Below are 15,511 nucleotides of genomic sequence, written 5' to 3'. Positions count from 1 at the left end.
GGTTTGATTTCAGCATTGAAGAGAAGTTTCGATGGGTACATGATTATGAGGGGTGTGGAGTACTGTGGCCTGGGTGATGGGACTAGGCCGATAAATAGTTTGGCACAGTCTAGATGGGCTGAAGGGCCTGTTTTGTGCTAGGGTGTTCTATTACGGGTGATGGAGTGGAAATATCTCTCTACTAAAGGAGGTATAAGGTGCTGCTTCCTTCCATCAGCTTTCAGGTCACCTTAGGCAAGGTGTAGCACCTGCTTAGCACCCCCTAATCAGGATCATGTCGAGCCATGGGAGCAGGTTGTACAAGCACTTGGTGCATATCGTATTATATGACCACTGATGCTGGATAGACATACTGAAGAGTATTGATAACGGCTGATGTCTTGTAAAGACACTGCCCAGAAGAAGGCAATGGCAGACTACTCCTGTAGAAAAATTTGCCAAGAACAATCACAGTCACGGATAGATCATGAACCCCCCCCCCCCCCACGTCATACGACATGGCACATAGCAACTGAACAAGTGTTCTATAACTCTATGACTAACAGTGAGAATGACTTTGAATTTTTGATCACAAAAGCATCATGGGGATCGGGAAGACAAGCGGAATTGCGGATAATCTATGGCCTCATAGAATGCTGGAGTAGGTGGGAGAGTGACTGAAGCCCTTGAACACTCCTATTTCATATGGACTCTCTCAGAGTGGAATAATCTGGGCAAAGGATGGGTGAAATTTCCTACCAGTCCAGAGATGCTCCTTGGGATTGGCCCTCCTTTAGCTGGGGCGAAGAGTGAGCAGGAGGAGGAAATCAGATCACTGTTTCAGGCCTCGTGTGCACGCTTGGTACTACCTGGCCGCTGCCAAGCCAGTAATAAATTGTAGTCACAGCACACCACCTGGGACTGGAGGGTCCACCTAGCATCATCTTCCTCAGGAGATCAGTGGTGGCAAGATGACTCAAAAGTTAGTTCTGCTGTCTCAGAAACCCAGAGATCTAAGTGCAATCCTGGCCTCGGGTTCAAAAGTTCAAATTTCAAAGTAAATTTATTATTAAGGTACATTTATCTCACCATAAGTCACCCTGAGATTTGTCTTCTTGCAGGCATTTGCAGTGGAACAAAGAAATACAATAGAAACAACGAAAAGCTACATGCAAACAAATAATTAACAAACAAGCAAATAAATAAATAAATAATGCTGAGAATATGAGTTGTTGAGTCCTTGAAAGTGAGTCAGTGAGTTGTGGAATCAGTTCAGTGTTGAGGTGAGTGGAGTTATCCATGCTGGTTCGGGAGGCTGATGTTTAAACAGTAATAACTGTTCCAGAACCTGGTGGAGTGGGACCTAAAGCTCCTGTACCTCCTTCCTTAGTGAGAAGAGAGCCAGCCCTGGATGGTGGGGGCTCTTGGTGATAGATGCTGCTATCTTCTGGTATCGTTCCTTGTAGACATCTCAATGATGAGACGGAGGTGCAATAAATGTGGAGTATGCATGTTTTCACATCAGCTTCCCACAGTGACTAAAGCTTCCTCCCACATCTCAAAGGTGTGCTGGCTGCAAATTCAATAGCCACTATAATCTGCCCCTAGTGTAGGTGGGTGGTAGGAACTTATGGATATGGATTGGAAGCTGAGATGGGAAAGTGAGAGAGAACCAGTTACAGGGGGGGGAAGCTTTGGTGATGAGGAATTGTATCAAGGCTAGCACAGATTTGATGGACTGTATGTCCTCCTTCACTGTTGCAAGTAAATATATCTTAAAAATGCACATCAAAATTGTAAAGTTAATATTTATTTCAGGGCTGGGGATGGGCTCATTGAAGTAACTTTAATGACTGAATAACTATGAATGAAAGAATAACTGGAATCACAGGTAGGTAAGGTTTTAAAGAAAGCTTTTGGGAAGTTAGTCTTCATAAATCAAAGTATTGAGTGCAGAGGTCATGATGTTATGTTGAAGTTGTTGATGAAGCCTGGTTTAGATTATTGTGTGCAGTTCTGAGCACCTACTAAGAGGAAAGATATCAGTCAGCTTGAAAGAGTTTACAAAAAATTTACAAGGGTGTTACCAGGACTTTGGGACCTGAGTTCCAGGGAAAGGTTGGACTTTACTCACGGGAGCATAGGAGAATGAGGGGAGATCTCATAGAGATGTGCAAAATTATGAGGGGTATAGATAGGGTGAATTCTTGCAGAACTTTTCTCCTCAGGTTGGGTGAAACTAAAACCATTTCTGTTCAGGAGAATTCTAAACTAGATTTGCCTTGAATGGAAAATCCTAAAAAGTAATGGATTCAGCCCAGTCCATCACCAGTAAAGCCCTCCCCACCATTGAGCACATCTACACGAAACTTTGTCGCAGGAAAGCAGCATCCATCATCAGGAATACCCACCACATAGGACATGCTGTCTTCTCACTGCTGCCATCAGGAAGAAGGTATAGGAGCCTCAGGACTCAGAACACCAGGTTCATGAAGAGTTCCCTTCAACCAAAGGGGATAACTTCACTCAACTTTACTTGCCCTATCACTGAAAGGTTCCCAAAACCTATAGGATTACGTTCAATGATTCTTCATCTCATGTTCTCGACATTTATTGCTTATTTATTTATTACTTTGATTTCTTACTTTTTGTATTTGCAGTTTTTGTCCTTTGCAAATTAGTTGAACACCGAAGTTGGTGCGATCTTTCAAGAATTCTGTAATGTTATTATTTCTACTATGGATTCATTGAGTATGCCCACAAGAAAATGAATCTCAGGGTTATACATGGTGACATATATGTACTTTGATAATAAATTTATCAGTTTGAACTAGAGGTGAAACGTTTAGGGTGAAATATTTAAGGAGAAACTGCTTCAGCCAGAGTATAGTGTGAATGTGGGACGATCTGCCAGCAGAAGTGGTGGATGTGGGTTCAAGGTTGTTGTCATGGGCATACATAGTGCCATGAAGGTTAAATTTTTGTAACATTTTGTACATTGCAAACAAGACAGTCAAAGACATTTAAATTAACATATAGAAAATGAATCTCAGGATTGTACGTAGTGACGTATTTGTACTTTGAACTTTTGATTGTAACTTCCACAACAAAATGAACAAACACCAGACGTTATAATTTTAGAGAAAGTTAAAGGAAATACATCTACTCTGAGGAGTATTAGGGATTTTCTGATTATATCAAGAACCTGATCACAGTGAAAAAGAAGCAGCTATTTTGTATTTATGTATTTATTTAGTGTTGCAGCACAGGAACAAGTAATTCCATCCCAGTGAGCTCATGCCTCCCAATGACACTCGTGACCAATTGATCTGTTAACCCAGGCATCTTTGGAATGTGGGTGGAAACCGGGACAGCCAGAGGTTACAGAGAGAATGTACGTAATCCTTACAGACAGCGGTGGGAATTGAACCCAGGATGAAGGTGCTATAACAGCACTGCTCTAACCATTACATTACCGTGCCACCATAAAAGCACGAGGTTGGACCTTCTGGCTCCTGTTCCTCGTGCCTGATGGCAGCAATGAGAGGAGGGCATTGTCTGGGTGGTGGCAGTCTCTCCTGGGTCATTACCTCTTGAGGATCTCTTCAATGGTGGGGAGAGCTGTCTTCATGATGGAGCTGGCAGAGCCCAACACTCTCTGTAGCCTCTTGCATTCCTGTGCATTGGGATTTTCATGCCAGGCTGTAATGAAACCAGTTTGAATGCCTTCCAGTGACCCACCTTGTCCAGCTGCTGTGGGAGATATTCATAAAGGTGTTGGTTCCAACTGAGTGCGGGTATTGGCCTGGAGTGACACTTGGCCCAGAATAAGTGAAGATGTTAGTGAACCACCTGTGCATTTACACCAGTTCAGCAACCTGATGGTCATGTACTTAACACAGGATAATACCAACAATGCATTCAACATTTAGAAGAATGAAGAGGAATCTCATTGAAACCTACTGAAGATCGAAAGGCCTAGATAGAATGGACGTGGTGAGGATGTTTCCAATAGTGGGGGAGTCTTGGACCAAGGGACACTGCCTCAGAATACAAGGATGCCCCTTTAGAACAGAGATGAGCAATTTCTTTAGCCAGAGGGTAGTAAAGCTATGGAATTCATTGCTACAGATGGCTGTAGAAGCCAAGTCAGCGGGTATATTTAAAGCGGAGGTTCCTGTTAGTAAGGATATCAAAAGTTTACAGGGAGAAGGTGGGAAAATGGGGTTGAGAGGGATAATAAATCAGCCATGATTGAATAACAAAGCAGACTCAATGGGCCAAATGGCCTAATTCAGCTCTTACATCTTCTGGTCAATTCCCAAAAATGAATTGGGTGAGTACCTGACAAGGACGAAGAAGAACGAGGAATGTGTCCAGGTGCGAATGGGAGCACCCATTCAAGGAGCACACTGAACAAAATGCATGAACGAGGCTTATTTGCAGCTTTCAGTTGTCACTCCTGTGAACCTCTTGAAGCGTTCACTTGTTCACCTCTTTATTTTTCTATCTTCAAATCACTTCTGCATTCTGCTCTTGTCTGTATAATCTCAACAGGGTTTGCTGCTGCCAGGAGTGTGAATAATTCATAAATTGTGAAGGAATCTTTTGTTTAGAGGGAGCGCACTGTCGCTCAAATAGTGTGTGTTTGATATAGTCAGGCTGGCATTAGTAACTACTGGGTACTATAATTTTCTCTTTTGCACTCATTTGCCTCCAGTATGTTCTCTGTCTTTGCAATTTTGTACCATTGCAACTCAGTTAAGTGATTTCCAGAGCTCTGACACATACAGATTTCCATTTTCCTCCCAGTGCGTAAATGCTACAGTACATTAATTGGTTTCTACATTGCATCCGTGACTGCACAATGCCCGTGATTTTTAACAATACATAAGCACTTGCCACTTCTACTTAAAAGCTACTCAAAAAATTAGCTTCAATGTTTGCGCCAGTGAAGCTGTAGCTGACATGCATTGTAAGGTCAACCACGCATTCTGCTCAGGGCATGCGGTGTGCAAAAGGAGAACATTGTGCAATCAATTGGCCTAAGGAGCACCATGGAAACTAATAGAACTGACTGAAATCGTTAGCACTCTATCAACCCAAATTAATGCAAACAACCAGTACGATTTTTTGTATAAAATACAGTTTGGTAGAGGAACTCAGGTTTAGCAGAATCTGTGGGGTGGGGAGGAATTAATGGTGTTTCGGGACTGAGAGCAGTATAAAATGAAAAGGTGGGGGGGGGGGCGAGACAAAGACCAGTAGGCGATAGGTGGACTGGGGATGCGTGAGGGATGATGGGGAGATGTGACCAGGTGGGGGTGTGGGAGGGAGAGGCAGGTGGGGACAGGCAGAAGAAGATAAGGAAAGATAAAGGCAGACTGAGGCAACGTCCACAATAGACCGGATAATTTTGAAAACGCCCGTTTCGCGTAAAACCGATAGGCGTTCACACTATGCGTTTTTAAAAATATCTCTGTCCACATTGAAATGGATATTTCAGCGAATCTCCTCCTACTGCGCATGCGCAGGACACATCTACCAAAATGAAGCAACATGTTTGGTGTGGAATCCTGCTGTGAAAGACTTGCTGCGCATTTGTCCAGTTACAGACTAGAAAAACTTAAACGACAGACAGCTGTTGGCTCTCGCACAGGAGGACTTAAAAGTTAAAAAAAAACAAATACTGGAGCGTATGGAGGCAACTGACAGGGAACTTATGGACAGTATGACCTGGCTGACAACGAACATTGAAAAACTGATGAACTCTGTTGCATTAATAAAGCACCTTGTTAAATGTATAAAACATGTCTGCATCAGTGTTACCTCGTATTTCCATACAATGTTACATTAGGCTGTTACACATCTATTGTCAGAGAAGTACTTGCATAAATAGGTAAACCACCTTCATACGAGCAAGGACAGAAAACAGGGCAGAGTATACTTATTTATTCAGTAAGTTATGGGTCAAAGTATTTGGTGAGTACATTTCTAACTCTTATGGCTTCAGTCTAGTTGTCATCTGTTCTGAAATTGTTAGGTTGTGTTCAAGAAAACAATTAAATGGCGCGCTGCCACCACAATCTGTTCTGGCACGTCATGATAGTGTTTTCAGATTTCTCTGGTTACCCCATCCACACTGCTTCAGCCAAGCGCATTTTCAAAATTACACACCCTGGAGAGCATTTCTGAAAAGCTCCAGTTTCAGGGGACAAAAATGCCGTTTTAGTGTGGACGGAGGGTAAAAACGGAGAGGAAAAGCTTCAGTTACAGATTTATCCAGCGTAGTGTGGACATAGTGTGAGTCAGATGGAGGGTTGAAGGTGGCGAGATGATAATGGGAATCATTAGATGAGAGATGTCGGGCAGATGAAACCAAATAGAGGGGGGGGAAGATTCTCTACCTGGCTTGTCTGTTGTCTCTTGTCTGGAGTTGCCTCTGAACTCCACCCTCCCCCTCCCCTTCTTGACTGCCTCTGCCCATCCACCCTCAGTCCACCTACCATCTACCAGTCCCTGACTTATCTCTCCTCTGCTGCTCTCTGTGCCAGCTCACTCCCCTCCCACTCTCAGTGTTAAAGCCAGGCTTAATAATTCTTCCCCTCCGCTGATGCTGCGGGAGCCCTGAATTCCTCCAGCAGTTTGTTTTGTTATAGATTCCAACATCTGCAGTCTCTAGAACAAGGGTTCCCAAACTTTCTTATGCCATGGTCCAGTGCCATGATCCAATGCAGTGGTCCAGTGCTATTTTGCAAGTTTGGGGACACCTGCTCTCGTGTCTCAATCATTTATTCAAGAGGTTAGAAACCTCTGTATTCAGTCCGATATTTTTCTCTGTTACAATGGCAAGCTGTTCTGTAACTCTTTGTAACTACAATCCCTCTCCTGCTCTGTATATCCTTTCAAAATCACAATCAGGTTTATTTAGATGATAATAATCGCTGATAGTCATAAAATGTGTTGCTTAGTGGCACCATCGCAGTGCATGGCATTAAAAAATTACTGTAAGTTACAAAATAAGTAAGTTACAAAACAAAATAAATAAATAAATCATGCAAAAGTGGAATAGTTGGTAGTATTCATGGGTTCGTGGGCCATTCAGAAGTCTAATGACGGAGGGGGAGAAATTGTTCCTGAAATGCAGAATGCAGAACATCAGGCTCCTGTACCTCCTCCCCGATGGTAGTAATGAGAAGACCCTTTCAAGAGCAGGTTGTCAAAATCTGAGCTTGATGTTCAGCAATGGCCCAAGGTCTTGCAGAAAGCCAACCTAAGCTCATCAGCTTCACATTGCATGTCTGTGAGTACAAAACCCTTGGCTAGAAATATATACCAAGCCAGTGGCGCCAAAGCTACGAAGTAGCTTCCGAATAAACATAAGAGATTCTGCCCATGCTGGAAATCCTTCATTTATGTTAATAACCAACACAACCTAAATATGTGCTGGGGACAGCCACGCGTCCCGGTGCCAACGTAGCATGCCCGCAATGTTCAGCAGAATGACACAGGCTCATGACTGCACAGACACCCGAGCAATCACATCGTTGAGTTTGCTGATGACACGACAGCGATGGGGCTCATCGCCAACAACAATGAGATGACCTACCGAGAGGAAATGGAAGAGCTTGAAGCCCGTTGCCTGGAAAATAACCTCTTCCTCAATGTCAGCAAGACAAAGGAGTTGATTATTGACTTCAGCAGAACTTGCACCACTCACACTCCTCTGCATCATATACCTGACATCAAGGATATATAAAGGAAGGTGCTGTAAAAAGGTCAGTAACACTTTGAAGGATCCCACACACCCTGCTCAAGGATGAGACTACATAGCATCCATACCAGGGCCACCAGACTCAAAAACAGTTACTTTCCCCAAGCAGTGAGGCTGAACAACACCTCCACCCACTAACTCCACCACTACTTTATTATTTCCCGTCAGTCACCTTATGTACAGACCAGCGTCATTTTATGGGCATACAGTCAATCTATGTATATAAGCTATCATATGTATTACATTTATTGTGTTTTTATTATTATTATTTTTGCGTTCTTCATCTTTTCTGGGTTTTTGTGTTGCATTTAATCAGAGGTAATAATTATCTCATTATACTTGTGTATGGAAAATGACATTAAACAAATTTGAATCTTGAAAAACACCAACAGAACAACAATAGCCCTTTTTCCACCCGATCACTCACCCATCCAGTCAGTCCTCCAGTCCCAGGAGTCATGGATTGCAGGCATCAGGTCTTCAAATTCCCCAATGGACTTGCAGACCTAGAGCTTTGGGTGTTGTCTATTGTGTCCAGTGCTTCCGAGGTGGCCGCTTCTACACTGGTGAGAACCATCGTAAACTGGGGGATGGCTTTGCTGAGCACCTCCGCTCCATCCGCCAAAAGCAGAACCTCCTGGAGGCCAAACATTTTAATTCCAATTCCCTTTCCTGTTCCAGCATGTTGATCCACATTCTCCTATTGTACCAAGCCACATTCAGGATGGAGGAGCAACAGCTTATATTCTGTTCGGGTAGCCTCCAACCAGATGGCAAGAATATCAAATTCTCCTTCCAGTAAAAAAATTTCCCTCCCCCTCTCCTCTTCTAATCTCCACTCTGGCCACTTACCTATCACCTCCCGAGTCCCCTCCACCTTCCCTTTTCCCTTTGGTCCACTCTCCTTCCCTATCAGATTCCTACTTCTCGAGCTCTTTATCTTTCCTACCCACGTGCCTTCACCTATCACCTTCTAGCTGTCCTCCTTCCCCTCCCACCACCTTTCTATTCCGGCATCTTCCCTCTTCCCTTCCAGTCCTGAAGAAGGGTCTCGGCCCCAGAAGACTGACTGACTATTCATTTCCAGCAGTGCTGAGTTTCTCCAGTGTTTTGTCTGCGTTGCTTTGGATTTCCGGCATCTGCAAGATTTCTCCTGTTTACTATCAGCATCGTTGTTATTCCTTGTGGCACATCGGGCAGCAACATTGCCGTTTCTTTCACATTTTGATCTATTTTTTACGAGACTGAGTTGCTAGCTCGTCACTCAACCCAACACAGATGGAAAGCATCCAAGAAGCTAGCCGGATTCAAACCCAGGACTGCTCACCTTGAAGCACCCACTACTTTACCGGCAGGCATTATCGGCATTAAGTTGCCATCATTAATGTTTCAACCCACCCTCGTTAACTCACCTGAATTAAGTTACCAATGTTAATTCCTTTGTATTAACTCAGCTGGGTTGATTCATCTGTTCGAATTGTTATTTTGTGTTTGCAGTGACTCAATGTTGTATTTGACCATACAGCATCAATCTCTACACATTGGAAAAAATGCAGTAAATTGCTTGCACCTTGCTTGCCATAATATTTAATCTGCTACATTCCTAAATGGATAGAATGCTTAAGTGAAACCAATTAGAATTTTAGTTTTTACAATGCCGTTGTCTTGTTGCTAATCGATCATTTGTTCAACACGATAACTTCATTGCTTGTGCATTTGCAAACATTCTATTTGTGATAAGCATTGGATGAGTGGAGGAGGGGGATGTTTCCAAAGTTCCAACCAATGGTTTTCACTTATTGAGCATTGCTTGTTGAGATTATCAGGTCTGCCTAGAGCCATACGACTCTATAGCACAGAACAGGCCTTTCAGCCCATCTAGTCAATGATAAACTGGTATTCTGCCCTGTTCCATCGATGTGCACCTGCACCATAGCCCTCCATACCCCTCCCATCCATATACTTATCCAAACTTCTCTTGAATCCGCTGCATCCACAAAGCAAACAGCATTATGAAGGACCCCACGCACCCCTCATACAAACTCCTCTCCCTCCTGCCATCTGGGAAAAGGCACCGAAGCATTCGGGCTCTCACGACCAGACTATGTAACAGTTTCTTCCCCCAAGCTATCAGACTCCTCAATACCCAGAGTCTGGACTGACACCAACTTACTGCCCTCTACTGTGCCTATTGTCTTGTTTCTTATTTATTGTAATGACTGCACTGTTTTGTGCACTTTATGCAGTCCTGGGTAGGTCTGTAGTCTAGTGTAGTTTGTTTTTGTGCTGTTTTACGTAGTTCAATGTAGTTTTTGTATTGTTTCATGTAGCACCATGGTCCTGAAAAAAGTTGTCTCGATTTTACTGTGTACTGTACCAGCAGTTATGGTCGAAATGACAATAAAAAGTGACTTGACTTGACTTGTCTTGAATGGTGCAATCAGAACCGTAACCACCATCTCTGCACCTCCCTAGGGATGACAAAGTTCCCCCTCAGATTCCCCTTAAACATTTCATCTTTCACCCTTCACTCATGATCTCTGGTCTCACCCAACTTTAGTGAAAAAATCCTGTTTGCATTTTCCCTATCTATATCCCTCATAATTTTGCATATCGATCAAATCTCCCCTCATCCTCCGACACTCCAGGGAAAACTGTCATAACCTATTCAACCTTTCCCTATAACTATTGTTAGTGGGCTCTTGCTGTGTAGGTTTTCCTACATTGCAACTGTACAGAGATAGTGTTACAGAATTGTAGACTACCACTGCACAGAAAGAGGCCCTTTGGCCCATCTAGTCCTTGCTGAATTGTTATTCTGCCTAGTCCTATTGACCCACACCTGCTACCTCTTCTACCATGTCCTTATTCAAACTTATGTTAAATGTTGTAATCAGACCCACATCCACCCCTCCTTCTAGCAAGATCCTCAAGTCCTGGTATCTTGCTGGTAAATTTTCTCTGAACACATTCAAGCTTCTTGATTTCTGCTCCGTGGTTATTGTGAAGGTGTTCCATGGTCTGTTGCACTCCGCAGAGGATAAACACAATCCTAGGTCAGGATGGGAACATTTCAAGCAACGCACACAAAGTGCTGGAGGAACTCAACAGGCCAGGCAGCCGAGATCCTTTGGCAGGACTTCATCAGGTCCTGATGAAGGGTCTCAGCCTGTAGCGTCGACTGTTTACTCTTTTCCAAAGATGCTGCCTGGCCTGCTGAGTTCCTCCAGCATTTTGTGCGTGTTGCTTGGATTTCCAGCATCTGCAGATTTTCTCTTGTTTGTGATTGGGAACATTTTAATTTAGTCTGTGTGTGTTACTGTTCTTGCCTCTAATGTTTCTGATGGTAATGTAGAAGTCGCCATAAGCGTATTTTTGAAATAAAATCATACGGGCCCTCTCTGGGTTATGAACACCTAACTGACAGACACCATCCGTATGAATGTACCTGTTGGACATTGGTAATGTAGAATACTGCAGGTCCATTCATCGGTGAGACTGACAGCGGAGGAGCTGCGTTGCCTCGGTTATGGTGAGGAGTTGGCCTCAGCCACGGAGTCACCTTGGACACAGCGGCCTGCTGCAGCCACCCAAGGGAGAGAGCAGGGGCCTCCTGCTGGGTGTGCAGGAATCGTGCTGGGCTGGGCGTTGGCTCGTCCTGTCAGTGCTGTCCTCCGGTGTTCACTCTGTGCTGAACTCATTACCGTACGTGCTATTTGCAGTATGCGCTGTGCGTCTTGGCCCCAGAGGAACGCTGTTTTGTTCAGCTGTGTCTGGATTTCCTAGCTACTGTAGGGCTGTAGGCATCTTCTACCTGAGGGGAATGGGATATTTCCATGTCCTTCTCTCCCCCAAATGAACTTCAGCGGTCGAGTCAAGAGGACTGGGAGCGCTGAGTAGGTCTGATCACTGGGCGAGTGGGGTCAGCTCTTCCCATGCCTGCTTGCTCTCCCATCACAGCGGTTTCTGTTCATTTCCAGTTTATGGGAAGATTGTGTTATGGTCAGATCTCAGGAACGGGACTGCCTGTATCTGTACTTCAAATAGAACCTCATTGCAAAGTGTGTAGCTTGCGTTGGTAACTGCAACCCTACACATGAGACTGTATAAGAGCAGAATCAGCCTATCGAGTCTGCTCCGCCATTCCATCATGGCTGATTCACATTTTATCCCTCGTGGTTCTGTGCAGCATATTGACTGCGATGAGCTGTTCAATGGGGCCCTCTGGTGTCAGAATGAGGAATGACAAGATGCTGAGCCACTAGTTATCATGCTTTGATTATTTGAGATTAGCTTTAAGATTTGCTTTGTTTGTCACATGTACATTGAAACGCCGAAGCGTACGGTGAGATGCGTCTCTTGCATCAATGACCAATGCAGACCAATTTCTAACCCTGACCTGTAAGTTTTTGGAACGTGGGAGAAAGCTGGAGCACCCAGAGGAAACTCACTTGGTCACAGGGATAACGCACAACCTCCTTACAGACAGCAGTGGCTTTGAACCTGAGTGGCTAGCGCTGTAGTAGAGTTACAGTAACCGCTACATTACCATAGTGCCTATAGCATCCCAGCGCAAATGCAGAACATTTTCACCATTGTGCGAGTTTCTGCTCTGTTAACCTTCAGCCCCTTCCTCTATCATGTGTCTACCTGGCGTTAGAGAAGATCACACACAAAATGCTGCAGGAAAACGGTGTAGTCAGGAGGCATTTATGCAGGAGAATAAACAGTCAGGTGCGGACCAAATCAGGTGCAATAGTGGAAATGTGCACGAGGCAGCAGAAATATTTAGTGAATACTTTGCTTCAGTATTCACCAGGGAAAAGGACCTTGGCAATTGTGGGGATGACTTGCACTGGACTGAAATGCTTGAGTGTATAGACATTAAGAAAGAGGATGTGCTGGAGCTATTGAAGGGTATTAAGTTGGATAAGTCACCAGGACCTGATGAGATATACCCCAGGCTACAGTGGGAAGCAGGAGAGGAAATTGCTCAGCCTCCGGTGATGAACTTTGCACCATCAATAGGAATGGGAGAGGTACTAGAGGATTGGAAGGTTGCAAATGTTGTTCCCTTGTTCAAGAAAGGGAGTAGAGATAACTCAGGAAATTATAGACCAGTGAGTCTTACTTCAGTGGTGGACAAGTTACATAGAAACATAGAAAATAGGTGCAGGAGTAGGCCATTTGGCCCTTCGAGCCTGCACCGCCATTCAGGATGATCATGGCTGATCATCCAACTCAGAACCCTGTACCTGCTTTCTCTCCATACCCCCGATCCCTTTAGGCACATGGGCCATATCTAACTTCCTCTTAAATATAGCCAATGAACCGTCCTCAACTGTTTCCTGTGGCAGAGAATTCCACAGATTCACCACTCTCTGTACCAAGAAGTTTCTCCTCATCTCGGTCCTAAAAGGCTTCCCCTTTATCCTTAAACTGTGACCCCTCGTTCTGGACTTCCCCAACATTGGAAACAATCTTTCTGCATCTAGCCTGTCTAATCCCTTTAGAATTTTATACGTTTCAATAAGATCCTCCCTCAATCTTCTAAATTCCAGCGAGTATAAGCCTAGTCGATCCAGTCTTTCTTCATATGAAAGTCCTGCCATCCCAGGAATCAATCTGGTGAACCTTCTCAGTACTCCCTCTATGGAAAGAATGTCTTTCCTCAGATTAGGGGACCAAAACTGCACACAGTACTCTAGGTGCGGTCTCACCAAGACCTTGTACAACTGCAGTAGAACCTCCCTGCTCCTGTACTCAAATCCTTTTGTTATGAATGCCAACATACCATTTGCCTTTTTAACCGCCTGCTGTACCTGCATGCCCACTTTCAATGACTGGTGTACAATGACACCCAGGTCTCGTTGCACCTCGCCTTTTCCTAATCAGCTACCATTCAGAAAATAAGAATATGAACACAACACTGGAAGGTGTTCGTATTCTTTGATCCACAGCATCTGCAGTTGTATTTTTGTGTTTAGATTCAGAAAATAATCTGTTTTCCTGTTCTTGCAACCAAAGTGGATAAACTCACATTTATCCACATTAAATTGCATCTGCCATGAATTTGCCCACTCACCTAACCTATCCAAGTCACCCTGCATCCTCTTAGCATCCTCCTCACAGCTAACACCGCTGCCCAGCTTCGTGTCATCAGCAAACTTGGAGATGCTGCATTTAATTCCCTCATCTAAATCATTAATATATATTGTAAACAACTGGGGTCCCAGCACTGACCCTTGCAGTACCCAACTAGTCACTGCCTGCCATTCTGAAAAGGTCCCGTTTACTCCCACTCTTTGCTTCCTGTCTGCCAACCAATTCTCTATCCACACCAATACCATACCCCCAATACTGTGTGCTTTAAGTTTGCACACTAGTCTCCTGTGTGGGACCTTGTCAAAAGCCTTTTGAAAATCCAAAAATACCACATCCACTGGCTCTCCCCTATCCACTCTACTAGTTACATCTTCAAAAAATTCTATAAGATTCATCAGACATGATTTTCCTTTCACAAATCCATGCTGACTTTGTCCGATGATTTCACGGCTTTCCAAATGTGCTGTTATCACATCTTTGATAACGGACTCTAGTATTTTCCCTACCACCGATGTCAGGCTATAATTCCCCGGTTTTTCTCTCCCTCCTTTTTTTTATAGACTATAGCCCTCCATACTCCACCCATCATGTACCTATCTAAACTTTTCTTTTTCCGGTACTTTTATTGTTTCATATACACAAATGCAGAATTCATAAGGATACTTATTATAAATCAAAATAAGATGGCACAAAATACACTGTATATAAATCACACTTATACAATCATGGTATCCCATACTAATGATAAAATAAAATCTACACCCCCTACCAAGACAAAGCTGTTGTTGGAGAAGATCCTGAGAGGCGGGGTTTATGACAATTTGGAGAGACGTAATCTGATTAAGGATAGTCAACATGGCTTTGTTAAGGGCAGGTTATGCCTTACAAGCTTAATGGAATTCTTTGAGGATGTAAGAAAACAGGTTGACGCAAATAAAGCAGTAGATGTAGTGCATATGGATTTCAGTAAGGTTCCCCATGCAAGACTTATTCAGAAAGTAGGGAGGCATGGGATCCAAGGAGACCTTGCTTTGTGGATCCAGAATTGGTTTGCCCACAGAAGGTGAAGGGTGGTTGTAGGTGGTTTGTATTTTGCATGGAGTTCGGTGACCAGTGGTGTTCCGCAGGAATCTGTGCTCGAACCCCGACACTTTGTGATTTTTATAGCTGACCTGGAGAAAGGTTGGTTAGTAATTTTGCTGATGACACAAAAGTCGGGGGTGTTGTGGAAAATCTGGGAGGATTGTCAAAGGTTACAATGGAACATCAGTAGGATGTAGAATTGGGCTGAGAAGTGGCAGATGGAGTTCAACCCAGATAAGTGTGAAGTGGTTCATTTTGGTAGGTCAATTTTGAAGACAGAATATAATATTAATGGTAAGACTCTCGGCAGTGCGGAGGATCAGCAAGATCTTGGGGTCTGTGTCTATAGGTCACTTAAAGCTGCTGCACAGATTAACAGTGTTGTTAAGAAGACTTATGGTGTGATGGCCTTCATCAGCCGTGGGATTGAGTTCAAGATCTGTGAGGTAATGTTAAAGTTTTACAAGACCTTAGTTAGACCCCACTTGGAGTATTGTGTTCAGTTCTGGTCACCTCACTACAGGAAGGATGTGGATACTATAGAGAGAGTGCAGAGGAGATTTTACAAGG

The 15,511-nt window shown here is 43.9% G+C and overlaps 1 protein-coding gene across 5 annotated transcripts in view; it reads left to right on the top strand.

Moving 5' to 3' along the window:
- dpp6a (dipeptidyl-peptidase 6a) overlaps window positions 1-15,511 on the top strand; it is a 1,522,610-nt gene that overhangs the window by 1,384,572 nt on the left and 122,527 nt on the right. The window lies entirely within an intron of this gene.

This window comes from Hemitrygon akajei, chromosome 8 (genome assembly GCF_048418815.1).
Source record: "Hemitrygon akajei chromosome 8, sHemAka1.3, whole genome shotgun sequence".
In the NCBI taxonomy this organism is placed as follows: domain Eukaryota; kingdom Metazoa; phylum Chordata; class Chondrichthyes; order Myliobatiformes; family Dasyatidae; genus Hemitrygon; species Hemitrygon akajei.
The sequence above is the reverse complement of the archived record's forward strand: the minus strand, read 5'-3'. Positions and strand labels throughout refer to the sequence as shown.